This window comes from Hipposideros armiger, unplaced genomic scaffold (assembly GCF_001890085.2).
Source record: "Hipposideros armiger isolate ML-2016 unplaced genomic scaffold, ASM189008v1 scaffold_198, whole genome shotgun sequence".
Taxonomy (NCBI): domain Eukaryota; kingdom Metazoa; phylum Chordata; class Mammalia; order Chiroptera; family Hipposideridae; genus Hipposideros; species Hipposideros armiger.
In genome coordinates this window covers 1,764,734-1,789,556 of record NW_017731548.1, presented here as the reverse complement: position 1 = coordinate 1,789,556, position 24,823 = coordinate 1,764,734, and the positions used below count along the sequence as shown (strand labels likewise).

The 24,823-nt window shown below is 36.5% G+C and overlaps 1 protein-coding gene across 1 annotated transcript in view; it reads left to right on the top strand.

Annotated features, from left to right (window-relative positions):
- Positions 1 to 24,823, top strand: part of NBEA (neurobeachin) — a 707,336-nt gene that overhangs the window by 543,674 nt on the left and 138,839 nt on the right. The gene's annotated exons all lie outside the window — the stretch shown is intronic.

The window sequence follows — 24,823 nt, the reverse complement described above, 5'->3', positions numbered from 1 at the left end:
TCACCATCTTAGCTGTAGAGGGCAGTGTCACTGGCCCCCATGTGGGATCCGAACCGGGGCCCTGCTGCTCAGAGCTGATGTCCCAAGCCAGCTCTTAACCAACGCACCACTCGGCCAGCCCCAAAACATACTTTTTAATTGTGTTCTTACATCACGAATACATCTAGGCCTATACTGGAATTCAAGTTATATTTTGAATTTGTGATTGCATCTTAGGATAGGCAGACTATAATATTGAGGAAATAAGTTAAAAACACACTGCTGTCAATTTCCTTTCTCTCTTGGGGAAATTTCCTTAATAACTACGTTTTTATCATTTAAAAGGTTAATGCAATAAAATAAATAACCTCAGAGGTATTCATAAGTTTTAATATTTGGGAGATCTTTTGTGCATGGGAAGACTCGTAGAAAATTATTTGTGTTTTAATCAATGTTCAGTTAGTTGATTTTAAATTAGTTTTAAAGGTTGAAAGCTTTCTAGTTTAGTCTTTAATTTCATTACAGATTTTATTTATAAATATTTTAATTTGTGTATGAAAATAATGTTTGCTTTTAGTTGATCTGTAATCAAATTTAACTGATAAATTGAGAAATCAAATTCTTATAATCATTTAACCCCAGATCTATATAAATTCATCAGATTCTCTTAGATATTTCTAATTGTATCTATTAAATTTGTCTGATTTATTATTATTTATGGCAGTTGTTAAATGATTAAAAAGATTTTTGTTATATTTATAAGTCTGCATTATTAGGTTTCTGAAGTGCTTGAAAAATCATATGTATTAATTTAGTAAGAGTAATTTGGAATTCTTACACAAAAATGTGACTTCAAGATTTTATAGTTAAAAAAGCCCAGGCTGCACAGTAAGCCAAACTTGAATATAAAGCCATGTAACTTTTTTGATCTGTCATTTTCTCATCCAAAAACTGAGACCATTAAACCCAGCATCATAGGACCTTTAAAAGATTTAATATTTCTTAAGGACTAGCAAATGCCTAGCACCCCAGAAATATTACTGTTCTGCTACTCCCTTACTCATTTCCTGAAACACAGTCAAAAGATAAATCCGAAGTCAATTAATTACCACTTAAAGTTTTTGAGTTAGAATTTGTGATAAATCATTTCATTCTAATCTTTCAATACAAATAAGGCCCCAAAGTGAGTAGTAAGGAAAACTAGATCAGCCTACTCTTTTGATTCCCAACTCAGTGTTCTTTACTCCAAACTATGTCTCAAACTATTAAACCACTGCTATAGAGTGAGAAAGGACTTTATAAGTATTCTGTTCTGTTTCAAATTGTGGACTCCTTCTTGATACCCACAAGCCATTGGATGTGAATAGCAAGAAGCATCTCCTGTTAATTTTTCCCTCCTAGCTACTGTACACTTTCCTCCTTAAAGCTGACTCCATTGATTTCTTCCTTTCTCCCTTAAATCCACCCAAAGTAGGCTTTTGCTTTCACCACTTCACTAAAAATGCTTTTGTCAAGGTCACCAGTGACCTCCATTTTGCTAAATCTTGAGATCAATTTCAGTTCTATTTAACATAATTTCCCTCACCTTACCTTGGCTTTTAGAATCACATACTTTTGTTCTCCAACTTCCTCACTCATTTCTCTTTTTGAGTCTCTTTTGCTGAATCTTCCTTCCTCTACAACCATCTAACATTGGAGTGCCCCAGTGCTTAATTCTTAGACTTCTCTTTCTTTTTACAATTACTCCTTTAGTAATCTCATTCAGTTATATGGCTTCAAATATCATCTATATACCGAAAACTCCACAATGTATATTTCTAACTTGAATCTCTTTGTTAAACTCCAGACTCTTACATTCAGCTACCTATGTGGCATGTCTAATAGATAAATCAAACTTGCCTTGTCCAATCCTGAAATCCTGTTTTCCTTTCCTCCTGCCCTGATCCAAAAAAAATTGCTGTACTCATAGTCTGGCTTGTCAAAGTTTGTTGCAGCTCCATCAGTCCAGTTGTTAAAGTTATCCTTGACTCCTCTCCCCCTTTCTCCTATCTGACATGTGTAGCCACTTAGCAAATCATGTTGTTTCTACCTCACAGTATATCCAGAAATTTACCACTTCTCTCCACCCCACAGCTACCAGATGGGCCAGCCTTTTCTGAGTATTGTTTAATTTTAAATGCACCTTTTTTTAGTATAATGCTCAGAATTTGCCTGACCTAAATGAATATGTTACAGTTAAATCTTTTCATCATAATAATTCATCCTAGGACTGCAAGGACCAATTTAGTAGTTATATTACAGTGTTGATTAGAATTAACCAAAACTCCTGATCTTTTTGGTATTAATTGTTCATAGATTAATCTAAATCTAAAGTAATTATTTGGAGTGACTATCATTTGTTGAGCACCTACATATACAACTTGATCACCATAACCCCTTAAAGATAGGTATAGATATTATTATTGCAGTTGGTAGATGAGGAAATAGAGGCTCAGAAAACTTAAGTAATTTGCTCAAGATCACAGAGTTAAAAATCAGTAGACCTGCCATCAGAGTTCAGAGCTGACTTCAATGTCCATCCTTGGGCCATTGCGTCTGAAGGCCTGGAGATGAGAAAGAACATCATACACTCAAAGATTTGAAAGAAATTCTGTTTATTGAGAGGGTGTAAGGGGCAGGATACTGGCAAGAATCAGACTAGAATGATAGTGCCTAATTGTGAGGGAGACTATCAACCATATTGAGGAGTTTACACTTTACTGGCAAGCATTGGGAAGGTGGGGGGGGGGCTGTTAAAGTATTTTAAGCCAATTCACTTTTAAGAATAATTGCTCTGACTTTAGTAGGAAGAATGAGTTGGAAGGCAACAAATACTGAAAGTTTTTGATGGCCTAGCCTAAGAGTAGTGGCAGTGAAAGGGGGTTACCTAAAGGGTAGGGTTTGCAAATAGTTACTCTAGTAGGATAACTAAAAAGCAGTGTTATTTGAAAGTGCACCATCTGTGGATACCTTTACTGAAAGTTTTTGTAATGCCCAACGTACCATAGACATTTTGATATATTTATCTGCCTCTAGCTTGTTGTTTGTTTTAAACAAAGAATTTTATGACTGTTAGGTATGGAGTGAAAAGTTGAAGATTAGATTACTATGAGTCTGTGTGTTAGACAGGACTCAGACTTATTTTTCCAGAAGAATCTTAGCCCTGCTCCTGGTAACCCATAGCAGAAATGGAATGGTCCTCTATTCAGGCAAGCATTAAAAAACCTAGGTGTCCAAGAGAGCTTGCCAAACTCATCCCCGTCTTCAGCTGTCAGTAAAAACATATGGTTTTGCTTTTAATTTCTAACACACATTAGTTGCACTATAGATACTTGACAGAAAGCAAAATCTTCACGCACCACCCAATATCAATTAAAATTTTGGATCAGTGAAACATATTTATAAAGGATTGCCTGAATGTTGAGTCCGTTCATTCGTAAGTATTCCATATTCCTGGATTAAACAATTAGCAAAACCTGTGAACCTTGACTGTCACGGTAGCCTCTTTTCTGGTTAAATTCTTTGCTTGCATCAAACAGACTTCATTTAAGTTACCTCAAGAAATAGGGGTTTTATTATAAAGAGATGCACATATGGTCTGAAAGTTTAAAACTAAAGAACTAAGTCAACTCTAGGGACTGCTCTGTGTATCTCTCTTTCCTATACTACTTGGTCCGCTAATCTCTAAGCAGTCTTTTCTTTTCCCTCAACAGATAAACTTCCTGTACTTATTCATAGCTTTCGTTCACTTGAATTTTCAGCTTGCCAGTAACCCATCTTGGCTCCCCTGTCCTCTCACTACATCATGACATTTTAGCTTCAGTTCCTATTGCCAATTACATAGTTCTTTCTGGGTTTCCTATTTCCAGGGCTCTACAGAGAATGATTCACTGAGCTCATGTTCTTGAGCCGGGCCAAACCACAGAGTATTGGCAAAACTATGGATTGGCTGCCGTTGATTCTGCCTGGGGGAGGCACCTAGTGGTCCTCATAGGTTGGCCCCTTGCACTATAACTGAATGAGCCCATTTCTCTCAGAAGGCAAGTGCAGGCTCTGTCATACTACGTCTCTGTAGGATTCACTTTCTAAATTGTGCTTCAGGAAATACTATAAGCCTTGAAATTCAGTGTAAGGATATTGTTGAGACATTACTTATTACACCATATAGTGCCCTTTTTATGAAAACCCTTGACATAAATTTATTTCTAGCTTTAGTATTAGAAATAATTGTGTAGTTATTCATGAACTGGTCTGTTTTGATCTTATTAACTTTGTGGTGAATTTCACTGGCTGTTGGGATTTCACAGATTTGTGACCCAAACAAAGGAAGTTTAAATGACTCTATGGCATGCTTTTTAATTTTTATTATCAATCTTACATCTGGATTCATTTTCTATTTTTGATCTTGTTTTTTTCATATATGTCTAATTCAAATCATATTTTATATATCCCTGTAAGTTACTTTACATCTTTCCAGAAGCAAAGTATATATATAAATTATATAAATTTTAACACATTCAGGGACATGTTAAAGTTCCTAGCTATTTTTTTGTTAAATGTGACCTAATTTTAAAGAAATAAACAAATAATTTGAAAATATTATTAATATGTTACATTTTTCTATATTTATGCAATTTTAAACCTTCCAGCTGCTTTTTTCAAATATAAAAATCCTTTTGAGCTTAGAAATATTTTTCAAATAAAGTTTAATATTTTATTACACATTAATCTTTTTTTAGCATTCAAAGCTATTTGTAACATTTTCTTATGGAGAAGGTAGATGTGTAATAAAATTAATATACATTTTATATTTTTTCATATAAAACCTGTTTCAAAACAGCCTCTACCCCTCCAACAATAACATACTCCTAAAATATTTCTTTTTTCTCCCAGACTTTACTTCTCAGCTACTCTTTTTTAAAAAAAGAAACTGACATCAATTTTATATAAAAGAAGCCCTTGAGGTGGAAAGTTAGGAAAGGCTGCATGAGCTTCTAGCAGACAAAACGTCGCTTACATTTTGCTGCTCAGTAGTTTGATATACTCATTTGCTGATGTGAAATGACGAGGGCTTACAAAACAGGGGTTTGTTTTTAGCTGCCTGTAGACCTAGTGGGGCCCAGTCAGCAGGTCATTAACTCTGGAGAAAACAGCTTGCATTAATATGCTCTAATCCGGTATAATTAGTCAAATTACTGCGCGCCGACCAGCTTGTCATGTGTTGTCAGACTTGGCATGCATGCTGGATTGCCTGGGTCCCTCTGGAATGCCACCCTCAATCAGGGAAGACTGCTCATTTGTCGTGGTCTTGAACTCTTGGTGGAAAATTTACCTAGAACAGCAGGCATGGAGGGACTTTTACTAATTCTTTGAGTTAAAATATTTTTTACATCAAAAAAGTTGAGTGTCTTGTTGATGAAAATGAAACCGTTTCATTTCCTGTAGTGTGTCTATATAATACTCTATGTGAAATTAACGTTAGCATAAAAAAAAGATTTGAAATAAATAATTACCAGTTGATCAGCTATCATTCCAGTATTGGGAGTGAGTTCCTGTGTGTTTGTATATGTGTGGGTCTTTTTCCTGTAGGGTAAGAGGTTATTAAACTCTGAAAGGACCATATTAGCATAAATTTACAAGAGCTCTTGTTCTGGTGGCAGGATAAAAACCTGTGTTACCTTTGCATTAACACTGAATTGCTTGTTGTGCTTTTGGCAATGACAGATAAGTCAGTGTAATTCCCCATTGCAACGGAAATGATGCTCCAGGATCCAAACGCATCCTGAAGATGTCACTGACAATAATCTTCAAAGAACGGCCAGTGAAAGTGGGCTGTATGTTTGTAGGATGATATACTGCAAATGACAGGAAGAATTATGTGAGTGAAGACGAATCTGTAACATATTATTAAGCAATTTCACGAGAATAACAGGGATAAAAGGATAATGGATGAGGGTGTCATTATTACCTTCATGTAGAGGGAAAGGAAAAGCAAAGGTAGAGAGACAAGATTAATTGAGGAAGGGTGAAGCATTCATTGCTCATCAGCTCTTTTGTACTCTTTGCTCCTGAAATTCCAGACTGGGGGTGGTGGTGGGGAGGCAGGGAAGGTGCTCAGAGCTGCATTTTAATGTGGCTGGCAAGGAGTAGAAAACTGACAAGGCACTTTTTAGTCAACTCCCTTCTTATCAAAAAAACCCACATAATCACTATTACCTTTGAACGTTCTGAAGCCACAACAAAAATCCTGCAGAACATTTATTCTTTTTCTTTTGTAGCAGCTTTATTATTAGTTATACCTTTAGAAAACAAAAATTGTAAACTTGCAAAACACATTTTTATATGCATTGCCAAAAAAGTTGCGCTTTTAAATTTAGAGCTTCACATTCAGTGATGAAATATTTCAAGATCCATTGCATTATTATTTTGATCAGCCTGAGCTCCTTAGGTTACGAAAGCAATACATTTTATAATCGATTTTGACTGTTCCTTCCATATTCTCTTCATATTTCCCTTCCATGTAATACCTGCTTTTCATAGATAATAGTAAATAATTTACTTTTATTAAATGAAGTTGTGAGTAATTAAGCATTTAAAACTCTAAAGTCTTCATTTATTTTTCCTCTATTACCTGTTTTTGTTTTGTTTTGTTTTTTATAGCTTCTCATTTGGCCAATTCTTCGAAAGTACGTATTATATCACACACAATAAGATGCAATTATAATATAGCAAGCACTATCCACCTGGTTGCAAAATAATATTGTAGCACAGGTGTTTTGCTGAAATCTAAGAAACCTTTGGGGGCCTGAATTCCCTTCTGATTATGATTCACCCCCGATACGGAGTTAATCTTAAATGTGCAGAAACTTAAAAAATACGTATTTCTGTGCACTGAGCTAGTAGGATAATCAAATGATCAAATTACAAGCTTAAATATGTAACTGATGGAGATACTCAGAGCTGAAGATTAATTTGAGAACAAGAAGGCTAAATTTCATCATTATTTACATATTCAGGAAAGGTTGTAAAGGGTTGGGATTCAGGTGTTAGTGAGAATTGAGAATCTATTCAAGGATAATATCCAGCTAGCAACCGATAGTTGAATTTGTACATAGCATACATATCCCGACATGCATAGCAGCAATGTTATCAAATGCTAGGCGCATATACCATCCAGTAATGCTGTCTTTTTATTGTATAATAATTTGTAAACTGTCTTCCTATAGGTCTTGTCATCTTTGATCATTAACATTGTCATTTTTTGATGAACAGAACTAAAATTTCCATTTCACTTCTATAAACGGGAAAACTGAGGAGCAGAAAATTAAATGAGTTTATCCAAGTAATTCCATGGTAAATTATGCCGCTAGGAGTAAAACCAGAGTCTGCCGACCTCTGACGCAGTGTTCTTTCTATTCACTGTTTGATTTTTAAATTGATTATTCATGTCACGCTCTGATTTTTGATATTTTATTGCTTTTCATGTATGTCTTTCTGATTTTCTTAAATGTCTCTTCACTAAAGGAGCATCTTCTGCCTATGTTTTCCACAGAGTAAGGGAAAAGAAACTAGCATTTGTCAAGCATATAATATGTGCCAGACACTGGACCTGGGCACTTTGTATACACAGTCTAATCTAATATTCACAACTGCTATGTGCACTAGAAATAATTATCATCACCACTTTATAAAGGAGGGAACTAAAATTCAGAGATGTCATTTGTCCAAGCTCACAACAGGGTGGTGTCAGGGATTCGAACCCAAGTTTCCCTGCCTCCAAAGCTCATGTTCTTTCTACCACTGTATAGTTCTTTGCTCTGTCTATATGGTATCACCTATATGCCATCAAACTATTTACATGTATCTCTTATTTTATATCTTTGAATGTCCGAATGCAGTGGCTTTTCTTTTGCCGCAGTGTTCCTTGATTTCTGCATAATATTTGATATTGAGCTTCCCAAATCCCCCTATACTTCTCCACTAACTCACTGTGTGTTATTCACCGGCTGCCCTACCTTCTGCGGCGCCTTCAGTATAGATTCCCCTATCCCCGAAGGTGTGTCCTTTCCATCCCCCTGATTTTCTACCACATAATGAACGCCCTTCCATTCTTTAAACTTTCTCTCTGTGCAGACAAAGCCAAAGACCTCCTTCTGGCCCTGTCTTCTCTCTCTAGCTCCATTCTCTTAGCTGCCTGCTCTGCTTGCTTCAAACCAAAGTCATCACTGTCTTTTTCTTCCTAAGTTTTCTCTTAACTTTCAGATTTTAAAAGAAACCATTATTCATCTAATCACCCAGGCCTTGGTTGCCAATTTGAATTAGTTAGTTTTTTGGGTTTCTTTGTTTGTTTGTTTTTTTAACCTGACATTAAAAGTCTCTTCTGCCTTTTTAGGCTGCAGAAGTTCAGCCCTCATCCTTTCTCCAACCTTTTTAGATCAGCCTTCAAGGCTCATATTAAGTATCATCTTTAGTAAGAAGTTTGCCCCAAACCCATCACATGTGTGTATTTCTCTCTCTTTGAATCTCCAAGCACTTAATTTGTACCCAAGTTTTCCTGACTCTGAAGCTCATTAAATCTAATAAGAAACTCAATAAATATTTGTTGAATTGAATTAACTACTCTAACAATCTCAGGCAAATGTTTTTTATTTATATCATTTTCCTCATGCATGCATGATCTTTGACTTTCCCGTGTCCAAATTTAATATTAACCATTTGATTATATATTGAATAATTTGGAGTATTTTTTTTACTGCTGAATGTACATTTCTACATCCCAATTTATTACCAAGTCGTTACCATTTGTTGCACATGCACTTGCTGTGTGCCTTTCGTGGATCAGGCCCTGGGCTCAGTCCTGGGTGTACAGAAGTGAACAAGTCTCTGCCTTCAGGAAGTTCCCTTAGTTGGGAAGGTAGTGCTCTTTTCATGTGACCTCAAAATCAAATTTATTAAACATGCCACATACTTTTACAGTTATACCGATTTATGACATATGGAGATAATGGAAGACAGAAATATAGAGCACTTTATGTTATTTTTAGAAATATCCAAATCTGTATTCTTTATAGCAACCCTAAAATACATTATTTATCCCCATTTTACAAATGTGGAAACAGGCTCTGAGAATCAAGATTACTTACTCCAAATCACAAAAGCTGTAACATGACAGAGCCAGAAGTAGAATTGGTTTATTTAATGACAAAGCCCATGCTTTTCCACTGTGCCACACAGCTCTACATGCCTTTGCCCTAGCAAAGGGGATATTACATGACAGGAGTTACTTTTGACTCATATGTTTGTCCAGTTGTCTCAACTTAGAGAAGGCAGGAAGCATTAGTCAGTCATAATTATGCCAGATGATGGTAGAATGGTATTACTTATTAAACGTACATGCTACCAGTCAGATGACTGTGAAGAGCAATTCTTAAGTAACCATAATCTCAAATTAAACATAGAAGATGACAGAAGAAGCAGAATTAGCTCTCTGTCACCTTGGCATTTAGCACATTTTGGTACTGCATTGTGGAGATGAGAGGTAAACATCAATGGATTGACCAATACAATTCCACTTAGCCTTTCAATCTCTCAAACTGCTTGTTAGCCTCTAATGCCCAGGTTTCTTTTTCTTTCTTGATTTTTAAATTCAAGTTTCCCCTATCAAGCCCTCTTTTGTCTTACCTTCTTATAAGCTGGTTTTGAATCCAGTCTTTTTTTGGGGGGGGGATGGGGGGGATGCAGAGGGGATGTAGAAATATTCTCATAGTCTCATATTACCCAAATTTCAAAATTCTATTCTACTTACTAGTGCACAAAAATGACACTTCTTATCAGAGAAGTTAGAGTTTTAGTTTTATTCAATTGCTTACATCTATGAGATAATTCTAATTTTATATTTCAACTTCTAAACTTTGAAAGGTGGGATCACTCAGGTCTCTTTAATTGGCTTTACAGAGTGCTCATGACATTGTCATTCCCAAATATTTATATATACATGCTTTTAATAATAATATTATCTCATTTAATTTTCAGATTTCTTAAGCATCCATGAATGAACTATCAGTTTCATTTACTTTTTAAAATAATTTCTGCCTTTTCAATAGCATAATGTAGACATGAATCTGTATGCTTTAAAGAGGAAATGAAGAAATAACTTAACCTGATGATTTGATTAGGTAGAAGTCAAGCCTAAGGTGCCTAATGTTGATACAGTCATCGTGTATAACAATGTTTCAGTGATAAAAATGCATCAGGCAAACTTATGTCTATACCAGTGAGATTGGAACATTTCTTCTCCTTAGTTCCAGTGGTATTGAGGACAGGGGTTTTTGTTGTTGTTGTTGTTTGTTTGCTTGTTTTTAATAGAATCAGGGCCTGGACAGAGACAGGAAGGGAAGCAGTGCCAATGGTGACACTAGAGAGAAGTAGGTAAGAGTATCCAAGATTATAAGAGCACAGTGCCAATAAATCTGGGACATCTTGTCAGTGAGAATCTCAGGGACACCAACCAAATGACCAGTTGCCTCTTTTTTTTTTCCCTAACAGCTCCAGCAATTGACTCCCCATCTCCCTTTTCCAGTACTATTATATGTTATTTTCACCCTGATTAACTTTCCTTTTTGACCCCACAGGGAAAAGAGCAGTCTTCTAGCTTCTCACAGCTCTCATCTCCCTTAAACCTGAGTAAAATCCATTGGAAATTTCTAAGTGATTTTTACTGCTTCAGTTTAAGAGATTGCCCTTGAAACTCGTGATTTACTTATGACATACCATAAACCCAACTTTTTTTTTCTGAAAAACAAAAATTTTTTTTCCAAAGTATAGAGTTTGTTTTTATTATGTATAACATTCACACAATTATTTAAAGTTAATAAATTTTTATTTAAGGAATTCCCCATGTTGTGATTCCTTCTACTCCCTTAGTTCCTGAGTTTGGGTCTTGATTCCTTTTAAATATAATTTTTTCTCAATCCACAGTTTTGACAATTTCTTACTGATGAGTAGACTTCTACTGAGGAGAGATTATTTTCTTTCCTCTCATCTCTGCTTTGTCCATAGAGAAGAGACTTCTGTTCCAGTTTTTGATGCTCTTTCCCTGGGAAAGAAATTTCTACTCTGATTTTCCAGAGCCTAAAGTATTCAATAAAAATTCACCATTGGTAGGGTTAGTATAATGTTAAATTGTCAGTGCTCCCATGATGTAAACACATCTGGAAAGAGCTGATCTCTCAAGGTAGGCTAGCCAGCCTGGTTTCTTCCATTTTATTCTGTAGAATCATCAAGTTGAATTAGGTCTCCCTCGAAGCCCTGCCAATTTTTTTCCCCCACAGGCATATTCAGGTATATATACCCCAAGATTTCTCTTCGTGAAAGCTGGCTGGTGGAAGCCTTGCTTTGAGTTCAAATCCACGCCAAATTCTTCATTCCAATTTTTGCTGCAATAGTCTTGCAATGAGAGAGCATAATATCATCTATTAATTGTTTTAAAGTTCTTACTTTTGCATCTGGTTATTATTCCATGTTTATATTTTCTTCATCAAGAACCCTACAGGAGAAAGCAGAATATGATAGGATTTAAGCAGCAAAATGCCACCTACAAGTTTTAATCCTGATTTCATTATTATCACAGTGTGAAATTTCAGGAATCACTTGGTTGCAAGAAATAGAACTCAAGCTAGCTTAATCTAAAAGATTAACTACACTTATTTTAAGGAATAAGGAGTAGTTCATAGAATCTAATGAGAAGTATCGCTAGAACTTGACAAGACACTGGAACTGACAATTGGAAACCTTAAACTTTTAAAATTGGAAAGTCTGGATTTCTCCCTTTCTTGGCCAAATGGTCTCTTGTCTCTGCTTCTGCTTCATTGTTCTTTCTCTCCACAGATTAGATTTTCCTGACTCACCCTGCTCAAAACCCAAAAGTAGCAACTACAGCTCCCTACTATTCATTGCTGTTCTAATACCAACTAAAATTCCAATTTAAATTCCAAGGACAGGGAATGTGATTGGCTAATGCCTGCAACAGGTATTCATCCCAGTCTAAACCAGTGTGGTTAGGGAGGAGTAGGGGCAACACAAACATAATTTGCAGGGTACATCCCTGAGAGGATGGGGGAAGTTCTCAGAGAAAGGGGGGATGGTTAAGACATACACTCCCAAAATTCTCTCTGTTTTAACTATCTTGGTGCCTCCTTCCATCAGTAGATTAGGTGGAAGAAAGAAGGAACACCCAACCCAATTTGGAGGATGACAGGATTCTCAAACATGAATCAACAGTAGGTCGGACAGAGGAGAGAGGACATTTATCCAGATAGAAGCAGCAGTGTGCAAAAGCAGGAGTGCCGAAACACATGGGCTCTGAGCACTGCACTGGCTCAGTGGAGTGTGGAGCAGAGCCTGAGGGGATCCTGGACATGCGCTGACATCCAGCAGCTGCATGGCTGTCAGATGATGAGGGGTCAGGAGAGTGGAGTGTGAGGCATTGCTAAGGCTGGATTAGGAAAGATTAGAGATCCAGTCAAGAGACTCACAGTCGGCCAGGCAGCATAAATGAAAAGTAAAGGGCAGATCTGAGAAATATTTTGGAGCTAGAATCAACAAGAGCTAGCCACTGGTTGGATATAGGGAGTCAAGAAACATGAATGTTTACAAATACGTCACACATTTTAGCTTTGATTACTTCATGAATAGCAGTGCCCTTCACTGAGATACTAATGGGAAATTATCACTATTATAGTTACTTTTTCTGAGTACATGTGTTATACAAATCACTGTGCTGGAGAACTTTCCATTCATGATTTTATTTAATCATGATAATTATTAAATAAATCTATGAATTTTATATTATTTTCACTATTTGATAAATAAGAAAGACAAGCCTTCAAGAATGTAGGTATGTTGCATATACTCACGTAATGCAAAGTATAATTTTCACACCATTTCTTCCTGACTTTACGATGATGGAGCATTTAAGTTTACTGTTCTTAAGAAAGAAGAGCAAGTTTTAAGGGAAACATAAGTTTCATTTTGGACGTATTCCATTGAGTTTCCTGTGAGACATTCATCTGAAGAGCCTAGTAGACATTGGACTATGGTCTGCAACTTATGAGCAGCCTGGGCTCGCCCTGAGATTTGAGAGACAGTAGCTTCAAGTGGGAACTATGAAGGTGGAAGAATTGTGCGCAGACAGGGTACCCAATTAGTTACTCTGTAAAGGAGCTGCTTAACATTGTAAAATAGAAATTATTTTTTAAAACACACAACTTTTCAGAGTATTCTTTTTTTATTAGTTTCAGATGTACAAAACAACATAATGAGGGCCGGCCAAGTGGCGCATTGGTTAAGAGCTGGCTTGGGATGCCATAGGGCCCCAGTTCGGATCCCACATATGAGGGCCAGTGACACTGCCCTCTACAGCTAAGATGCTGAACAACAGCTCAACCTGGAGCTGGGCTGCCGTGAGTCGCCGGCAACGGCATAGGCTGCAGCCCCTGCTGCAGTGGGTTGCCATGGGCTACCGTGTGTAGCCAGCAGCCAGCATAAGCGGCCAGCAGCTGCCCTGAGTGGCCATCTAGAGGCCGGCAACTGATCTGCCTCACCCAGGAAGAGCGCAATGATGGTGCCAACTTGGGCCAGTGAAGCAATGTCCTCCACAACTAGACTGAAGAACAAAAAGACAGCACCTTGTCTGTTCCCCTTCCCCCAATTCCCCAGCGCTGTTCCCATCCCCCAATTCCCCGAATAAAAATCTTAAAAAAACAAAACAAAACAAAAAAAAACAACAACATAAAGATTAGACATTTACACGCCTCACAAAGTGATAACTCCCCTCCCCCAATCTGCTACCCATCTGACACCGTACATAGCTATTACAATTCCATTGACTATACGAGTATTCCCTATGCTGAACTTTACATCCTGTGACATTTACATTTATTGTTAAATTATAGTTGACATCCAGTATTATTTTATATTAGTTTCAGGTGTACAGTGTAGTGGTGAGGCATTTATATAATTTAAAAAGTTATCCCCCATTAGTCTAGTAACCATCTGACACTATACATAGTTTTTACAGTATCATTGACTACAATCCCCATAGTGTATTTCACACCCCTGTGATTATTTTGTGACTACCAATTCATAATTCTTAATCCTTTCACCTTTCTCACCTATCCTCCAACCCCCCTCCCATCTAGCAACCATCATTTTGTTCTCTGTATCTATGGGTCTATTTCTGTTATGTTTGTTCATTTGTTCTGTTCCTTAGATTCCACAAATAAGTGAGACCACATGGTATCTGTCTTTCTCAGTTTGACTTATTTCACTTAGCATTACATAATACCCTCTAGGTCCATCCATGTTGCAAATGGTAAGATTTCATTATTTTTTATGGCAGAATAATAGTCCATTGTATAAATGTACCAAAATTTCTTTATCCAGTTGTTATTGATAGGCATTTCAGTTGTTTCCATATCTTGGCTATTCACAGAGTAATCATTTTTAATTTTAAATATCTTTCTATATCAGTTGTTATAGCCCAACTTCTTCATTTTGTACTTTTCTTCCCCCTTTTAAAAGATATTTAGCAAGAATTTGTCCTCTTCTACTTGTCTTTTCAAAGAACCAGTTTTTAGATTTTTAAATTCAAGTGATAGTATTTTTATTTTAACTGTTTCTTTCCTTCTGCTTTTTTCCTTTATGTTTTTCTGTTCTATTTTTAAAGATTTAAGTTACATGCTAAATGCATGCATGTCCTTTCTTGTATTAGTTAAAAGCATTTAAAATTAAGAATTTACTTTGACATTCTATTTCGATCACATTCCCTGGTAACAGTTTCATACTTATTGTTTCCTAAATGCTCTGTTGCTGTGTTCATTCCTTGGAGAGTGACAGTAACCCAAGTGGACCTCACTGGCAGAGATCTTTGATAATAAGCTATTTCTTTGGGGCACTGCAAAGAGGAAGGTGCAAAGCCCCACTTGCTCCCTCCGGGTTCTACAACATATGCCGCCAGCCAGCTCAGAGTCCGTAGGCAAGAGCTGTGCCATAGGTTCGAGGAAGAGAGAAACGTCTTCTTTGTGAACATGTTCCCAAAGAACAAGTTCAGTCCTTTGGATGTGTTCCCAACAACAAGTCAGCCATGGGCAGTGTGGTGTGAGTGAGTGGCACACTGCAGGAAGTGCCTCCAAAGCCCTCCCACCCCGCCCCATCTCCTGTTATGTGCTTTCTCTCACTCCCCGACCCCCCTATCTCCCACCCCCCATCCCCGCCCAAGTGCCTAAGAGGGCTTCCCATAACCTCCGTTTACTTGGACCGTCCTCGACATATTAACTCCATAGATGACTTATTCCAGTTAGAGTAAGTTCTATATCAAGTTCTATGTCAGTGAACAATTTCATTTTTAAATCCCTTTATTTCAGCCTGGTGTCTGACATTGAATTTGTCATACTTAGCCAGCAAACCCAGTAAAAGCTAAGTATTTTCCAAGGAAAATACATATGCCATAATACATCACTGGGATTTTATTCTGTATTATTAAAAATGACATTAGTGCATGTAAAAGTGAATTTTATCATTAAACTGACTGACTTATATATCATAGAAAAGTATAAAACAACTCTTCCAAATGAAAACTTGCTTACACCATGTTAAGCAATGAGACCTCTAGGCACAGATCTGGATGGCTCTAATCAGCAGGGGATTGTGAGGACAGCCTACCGGCAGGAACGATTGAGAAGCTTTAACGAGACAGCATTATAAGGGAGGGCAGCGTATGTATCCTGACTCTGGATGGGAACCCATATTTTTGTACGTAGGGAATGAAAGTTGATGTACTTTGTTTTAGAATTGTGCTGAATCACAAAATATATTAGTCTTTTTTAAGTATCCTACCATGTTTCAGAAAACATTTAAGACAAATTAATGTTTATCAGAAATGAGTTACTAGAAAAGCCTATTAAATGTTATTGCTTAATATATTTACTTACTTTGCTTTAGTGCCTTGTATATCAAATCATCATATGCTTATGAAGACATACATTAAATTATTATAGAGATCGTTGGTAAATAGAACTGGATTAATGAAATAAATTTGGGATAACTTGCCCATATTTATGGGAAAGTGTTCTCTGTGTGGGTACTCTGAGTCAGGGCACTTGGGTTCTAATCTCAGCTCCGCCAGCATTTAGATTTTTTGTGACTTGGATGGAAGTAAGTTGACATCATTGTTTTTTCTTCCTCACTGGTAAAATTGGACTAAAAATTCTGTCCCTACCCACCACACAGTGATCTTGTGATGATTAAATGAAGTTGAATATTTGGAAATGTTTGGTAAACCTATATAGATAAAGACAGATATAAAAGCATATATTTATTACTTTTAATTTTGTTTTGTTAATATTTTAAATTATCTTATTATGAAAGTCAAATCAGTAGGAAAAAAATGAGTAATATAACCAATGCCATGTACCCAACATCCAACTATAACAGATTGTAAAATTCTGCCATATCTGCTTCTGATTATTTTTATGAAATAAAGCGTTACAGATACAAGTGTTTCCCCACCATGATTCCATTCTCCTCCCTCTTTCCCTAGAATTTCCACAGTATTTAATGAATGCATTGTAGTAATTTGATTATGTTCAATTTAGGCTTCCTACTCAACTTTCAGTTTTTTATACACTGAACAATTTTACTTCGAGAGCAAGTACATCCATTATGACAGCTTTTAACAGAAGGGCCAGCCAATTACATAGAATTCCAGAAACACTGGATCTAGCCATGATAATGAAAACTTATAATCAGACTCTATTTGCTTTGTTTTGTCCTCTTTCTAGATGTTAGTTGATGCCAAACAGAAGTAAAGAAGACATTCTTTTAGGTGCATTTCCACAGTAACTAAGATAGTTCATTGAAAATATTTATTTTTCTTTGGGATAAACTAAGAAGAGAAGAAATTTTATAATTTGATTAAAGTTGCAATTGTAAGCAAACCTGGATGACAAATATGAATATTTGCTGCAATGGGAATAGGGTTAATATTTTAAAACAAGGTTGACAGGAGAAAAATTGTCTTAGTTTGCAAAAAGGAAATTTGTTTCTTTAAGTGAAAATTGAGTTCAGTAGGCCAGAGCTCTCCTTGCTCCTGCATGACTAAAATGAATTAAATAATGCAGCAATAAAGGAGTACTGAGCAAACTAATGACAAAATTATACGTGAAAGCTTGAGGAAAATCATATGTTAGAAACATGTATTTTGTGTAAGAAAATATGAAATTATTAAGTGCATGTCTACTTCACCTCGATTTTCTTAGGATAGAAAAATGATGTCCTGTTCCTTTGTGTGCGTTAGGATCTCATGGTCCTTTCTTGGGGAGCAAGGGTGGTTGGTCATCATTGTGTGGATATATTTCAGCCTTGGTTGCTGCTTTCTGTTTACTTCCTGTGATTTCAGTGTGATTGGGTTATTAGGTAAGACTTGTTCTTTGTACAATAGAAGCAATATCCAGCCCATATGCTCTCCAGACGGAGTATGATTTTATAGGGGGTAAACCTAATTTCAAATTGTTTACTCTTCATTGGATTCTCTTAAGTGAAGTAATGATGTAACTGTTAATCGTGTACTGCGTTCTAGGTATAGTGCTAGGTGCCCTATATTCACTATCTAATCACAACATTCTTCTGAGGCAGGCATCGTTTTCAGCATTTTATAGGTGAGGAAACAGGCTCAGACAAGTTAGGTAAGTTAATGAGATTTGCCAGGTTAGTAAGTGGCAGTTATTATATGCCAATTTGGTGTTTTTAGTAGTGACATTTTCTGTAATATATTTTAAATATATTAATACTTAATGTAACATTGTTACCATTTATCTTGAATCTTGTGACTCATGACTTTAAAACTAAGTGTGAGTGGGAATCTCTGTGGTCCCCAGAATGCATGGCATCCCGGGCCCGTCCTGTGCACACTTGCTCACTCACACATGCAGCGTCATCTTTGGCTTTGGTGGTTTCAGTGCCGATGCTCACAGCCACCCTACAGAAAATGTGAGTGAAAAACACTGAGGACAAGGTACACTTTGTGATAGAATCACTTATTTATATGTGGGCTTACATTGAGCCAAGTGTGGACCCACACAAATTACATGTAACTTTACTTGGGATAGTTATTGGGTTGTCGGAAAAGTCATGATGTATATTTTCTATGTTTTCCGTTGCAAAAGTGAACATATTTATACGATGATCTACGTGATGCTGAAACAATAGTCTGATCCTCAGAAATTACCTAATCAGAGTGTGATTTTCATTATAGCTCTTCACTCTTTAATCCTTTGTGTCAAGGTGTATACTATAAAAACACGATCCAAGTTGTAATGTCCTCAATGGATTGTATTTATTCATAATGGCCCTTTTTTTCCAGCATCACAAAAGGCAGAAACTACATTGCGCCATGTGAAAATACTAGTTTTATCCTATTACTCTCTTCATACGTGTTGGTTCTCAGAACATGAGAAATCAAGTAGGACTAACTGCTACTGCCGATGTTTATAGGAAAATTCTTTGACATGATAGCAATAAATCTATAAACTGAATTGGAAACAGTGTTAAATTTTCAATATGGCTTATGTACGGGAAAAAGGCAGAGGTGGTCTTATGTTCCTTTTCTCTGTGTCTATATTCTCCAAGTAACCTTTAGATCTGTTTCTCTCTAATAATGACATTTACACTTTGGTGCATTAATATGAAGTAACATGGATTGCATGTGTTAGTAGATTCCTTTTAATTACTGTGTAAAAATGATATGTAATTGAAACAAAAAGCATTGTTTCCAGTCCTAATTTTTTTTTCCTCAGGTCCATCCTGTCAAGCTGAAAGCGTGAAAGTTATTTTCTGGTGGTGTGATTAGATTGGGGCTGAACTCTCCAGCTGGCAGGCCTGTCTATGACTGGCGGCGCCCTGTCCCCAGTGCGTGTCATTTCCTGACATGCCTGACAGGATGGGGACAGCCGCCCCAGACAGGTTCATTAGATGGTGTTTTCTACAGCTGGGCTAAAAATAAATAAATAAATAAATAAATAAATATAAAGTCTGTGCTTTGTCCAGGCCCGATCTGGAGGGGCCTTTCTTGTTGGCTTAAACCGGGGCCTTGTTTTGACAAATTTTGATCTGTGTGGTTTTTAGATTTTTTGACACAGTTTTGTTTCCTTCCCCTTCGGCCTGCACTTTGTGTGCCCTCTGCCTTGTTGCTGTTTCAAAATCCTAACATAGCCTTCCCAAGAGAAAAAGAACCACAGGTATTGAGATCTTAAAAGAAAACAAGGGCGATGCTCTATAAAATAGCAATAGTCCGTTTATTTCCATAGTGATCTACACTGTGGTAGGAAAAACAACCTTGGGACTTGTGATAAGCCAATTACAAGAAAGATTAAGAATTTTTCCAGTGCCAGAAACATGCCATCTACATGAGAACACAGTATCATTACTAGCAGTCTACACTCTAAAATGCATTACTCTTGAAAACTGCCAGAAATGTAAGCCATCTTCATTCCTGGGCTTTTAGGAAGCTGACAGAGTTTTCTGCCTGTGTCGATAGGCTTTGATGTCAGGAAGCGAAATTATAGAAGATTTTAGAATACCTGCTAATTAAAACCAGAAATAAATTCCAAACTCAAATTTAGAAATATGTTTCTTTGTCAATGATTGGGCCCCTTTTAAGGTTAACTGGATTTGCCAAACATCGGAATGCATTTGAAATGTACATGCATGCAGAGTCACGATTTATCATTTTTGACCCCAAATTTACTTTTAAAACTGTAGTGTTGGGAAGGATGTCAATTTTTAGCCAAGAAATGATTCATTCTGGGTTGTACCTGCAATTAAAAAATAGACATTGGCATGTTTTACTGGACAGCGTTGCTAGTCAGAGTCTCTAATCTCAGAGTGTCTGATAGCTGTTTTCCATTGGGAGAAACACTTGACCTTAATTTTTAGTAAGTAGAACATGCCCAAATTGAAAACATTTGACCATATATGTGGCCATACTATTAGTGCAACTGTTAGCTGTCTTTCCACTCACATGCAAGATACACAATGTAATACTATTTGTGTCTCCCATACTTTGTCATTTGTGTAAAAAACAGCGTTGCTGAAAAACAGCGAAGTCCTTATTCACAGAAATCTTAGTTAGCCCTTACCTTTCCTTTGTATCGTTAGTTTCTGCTGCTTTCATTCCCTGTCTCTATGACAACTGTGTAAATTGGGATGGGCAACTGTCATCTGGAGTATTACTGAGAAAAAAGTGTTAGTGAGCACACAGTTCCCATAGATGGAGCATTTCAATATAATCCAATTTTAATTGAGCTCCAGAGACTTTGATGTGCTGCAGAAGGCTGGGCGAGAGCTATTCCAGGGAGAAATTAAACCAGCCCAGCAAGGCTTCACCACTCCAGACTGTCACCATTTTAAGTAAGCATTAGCATCAGACTTAACCTGCCCCTACGGAACATCTCACTTCTTTTTTCAGCTTTTCCCTGATTTATTTTGCCGTATGTAAAAGCAAAGCACTTTCATCTTTTTATATATGTTTTTACACCCGTTTGATTAGGCTTGCGAAGCTCGTCCTGGCCTGGCGATCCATCTTCGGTTGTCGGTCGGACTTTGTTTCGGCGGCTCACACAGGAAAAAAAAAAAGTAGAGTGGGGATTAATTTTAAATTGTCAGCTATCATATATTAAACTTTCTTTTTAATATCACTTTGTAAAACCCTTTGGAACTAAAAAGTTGAAAGAAGTGTAATTTTTATTTAACTTTGATTTATCATTGAATTTTACTTTCATGCTTGGATACTTAGGCATTTTTTAGGGGCCAGGGTTTTTATTTCAAAACGCGTTAAAAAATCTATTCCTCATCACACGAAAAAATACTTTTCAGTCAAAGCTAGTTTAGAGCAGCTGATCACAGGCACATCTGTCCTTAATGGAGAAAGTATTCTTTTTTTTTTAATGGGTAAGGAAATGGGTATTTTTTCAGGTATATTCAAAGACATCTTAAACACTTTGAAATATAATGTTGAGCATACATTAGGTGTCTTATTAATAATAAAAATAACTTACACCCCCAATGTTAATGAAAATACTTAAATGAACTCTAAATATCATGCTTGTGACATCAAAAAGCTTTGTTACAGGGATGGTAAACTTAAATGAAGGTACTACCTGTTTATGATATACCTGAGATTTCTAATCTGTGTTGGCGCATTTTAAAAAATAGAAATAAAAATGTATGTTGAGAAATTAAATAAAATTATGACAATAAATAGGAGTTAGTTTGTGCATTTGCATGGTCATAAATACATCTAGATTTACTTGTAGATGTACTGTAAAGCTAATGAAGTCTCAGTGCCAGGGTCCCTCATTCCATGGGGCCTGGGAGAGATGGAAGTTGCCAGGAATTGCATAGTGGTCTCAGTTTACTCAGCTGCCTTGAGATCTCGAAAGAACGCAACCTTAATTTCTAAGGCTCCAGTGTTTGCTGTGATTTTTTCCCCCTCATTCTAAATAAGTATTCACTTACATTGGTAATTTTTTATTTGTAACATTGTATAATTTTTTTAAAGAAGACAATCCAAGTAATGTAAGCTTATTCCACACTTTATTTCATTACTTTATTGAATTACATCCCCCCGCCCCATGGGCATTTCCTTCCATTCTTTTGTTATAAACAATGCTGCAATGAATAACCTGGTATATACTTCATCTGGTTTTTGTGAGAGTATATCCACAGGATAGATTCCTAGGAATGAAATTTCTAGGTCAAAGGGTGTATGTATTTGAAATTTGGATAGATAATGCCCAGATTTCCTCGAAATAAATTATACTAATCTGCACTCACACCAGCAATATAGTGAGTGCCTGTTAGCCTAACAGCAAGCTCAGGATCATTAAACTTTTAGATTTTTGCCAATCTCATGTAAAAGTCATATCTCCGTATAGTTTTATTATGGTGAGGTAAATCATGTTTTCACTCAAGAAAGAGCCATTTGTACTGTTTTCTGTTATTTATTTGTTTGACTTTTTTTAAAAGCAAAATTTTACTGTATTACGATGTCTATAGGAGGAGATTATTGATAATAGTACAGTTTGTGGCATGTATTTTTTGTATTAGATATCATATAGGCTTATATTATATTATGAAAATTACATACATATATGTTTGTCTCCTTTTCTACCTTAATCTACATTGACTTATTTTTCCTCTATGGAATGTCCTCTCAAATTCTAATGATGTTAGTTAAAAGGATAAGAATATTTTTCAATTTACCTAACTACCCAATAAGAAATTGTCTGCTCTGGCATTGAAACAAAATGTTAACTGCATGACAGTATTTAAAATATAACTAAATAAATATATTAACACTTCATAATATATGAGCTACATAGAATTCTATGCCAGAAGGGTCATGTTCTTTATGACTTAGTTTGCCATGTGGATACATTTTTATTTAGTTACAAAAACATGACTATTGTAGACATACAGTGGCCACCACGGAGCTTCATGCACTTCCTGTGTGCCAGACGCTCTGCCAAGTACCAGGGATGACCTCAGTGTTCATATGGGGTTAAAACTGGGACTTACAAATGGCCTCCATCTCTGGAGAAAATAATACTGTTCGGTTTATTTGTACTGTTAGTGGAGAGAAAAACTTTAATAACAAATTAGATATTTTAATTCATTTATATTTTCTTCTTACCATTTCTTTAAAGTAATTGAGTATAAATTGGTTAATTGTTTTTGTTGTTACCACAATTTCTTTGCACAAGTTTATGTTTATATGGGTGGTAACGAGCAAAGCGATTGCCATCTCTAAAGTCTGGACTGAACCCCTTTTTCACAATACTCATGATCTGCCAGTAATCCTAAACCTCGAGTGGTGAGGAGCACCATTCATCTGGTCATGGGAGCCAAAAACTCTTGCAACAGCTTTAATTCCTTTCATTTCTTTACATCAGCATTAAACAAAATGAAAACACTCAAGTCCTATTAATTCTGTCTCACAAATACACTTTTTTCTTTCCCTTCTTCTTCCTAGCTATACCAACTGTCTTAGATTGGAGTTTCTTCACTTCCTACTGGCATAATCCAGATTTTCAGTTTAGCATCCTTCCAAGTGCTTTTCACTGCTTCCAGAGTGGTCTTTCTAAAACCGTATAACTCCACTCACTTTAATGCTCTCAGTGGCATCACTGTCATCATTAGAAGTACCGTTCATTGAGAGCTAAGTTTAAAATCAGTGTCTCAGTTAGTCCTTTCAGCAGTGAACGCTCTGGACAGCCTCTTGCCTATAGAAAAGTGACCTCTGGTACTCATAGTGGAAACACTTATTAAATACAGCAAACTATTTAATTTTTTCAACAATCCAGTGGAATAGAATTATTATATCAATCAAGTATAAAGGCATGAATAGAAAGTATGAGCACCCTAAAAGTAGGGACCATCTTCGTTTTGTTCACCTATCACCCAGCACAATATCTGGAACCTAGTAAGTGCTGACTAAATTTTTGTTTGATGAACAAATGGTATGTGATTCTAATAGCCTTCTCCAGGGGACAGAGTACTCATTCATGATCAAATGAAACAGATAAATAGCAAATTCTCCGCAAAGTAGCATTTTGCTGCAAATAGACAGTTTTACAATCAGGAAATATAAACAGAAGAAACAAAAGTAGTCTTAGGGCATTAGAGTAATACAGAAGAGACATTTGGGGGATACCTAACATTGGAAATACAATTTTCATTGCCTACAAAAGTTGGGAGGTTTCTCAAACCTCTTTTTACCGCCCAATTACAGATATTTATGAAAGACATTTTAGTACAAGCAAGGGGAGTTTGCTGAGCTGTTTACATTTAAACTGGCTTGCATTTCTTGAAGAGGTGTTAATTACCCTCTCATGTTGAAAAATGGAAATACAAGTAAAAAATACCACAGGAAATCCAGTAACTGAATTGTCTCTAGCTGAAGCAGTAAGAATTTCTTTTTTTTTAAGATTCAACTTCAAACACAGCAGACAGAAACACTCACAGCCATCTAGTAAGTGGTTTATAAGAGCAGATTCTGAGAAATAACCAGACTTAGCGGAACCAGTGTGAGATGCAGAAGCAGAGTTTGGATCAGAAGAATAATGGCCACTAGAAAAGTGATCCAGGATGAGACCACATCAGGGACTGCCTTTGTCACTCCTGACTAGGGTTTTGCTAGGGTCCTTGTGGGGAAGGTTTGTAAATTCATTTGTTCAACACATAACACCGCCTTTGTGCCAACATCTCCGCTAGACACCTTAGAAGTTATTTCACTTGCTACAACAACCCTGCAAAGTGGATATGATCATTCTCATTTCATGGAAATAGAAACCATGTCTTGGTTATTAGAGAACTTCCCCAGATAACACAGCTCAGAGTGGTTGAGTCAGACTTCTGTCTGTCTGTCATCCTCTACAGTCCAAGTTCTTTGTATTCCAGCATGGCATACAGATACAAAGTGTGACAATTAAGTTCACGAACTTGTTCCAACAATATTGCTAACCTTTTTTTGGTATCAGAGGGATTATTCTTTATGAATTGGTACCAACTGGACAAACAGTTAACCAAGTTTACTATTTGGAAGTGCTGAAAAGGCTGTATGGAAAAGTTAGACGAGCTGAACTTTTCACCAACAATTCATGACTCCTGCATCATGACAATGCACCAGCTCACACGGCACTGTCTGTGAGGGAGTTTTTAGCCAGTAAACAAATAACTGTATTGGAACACC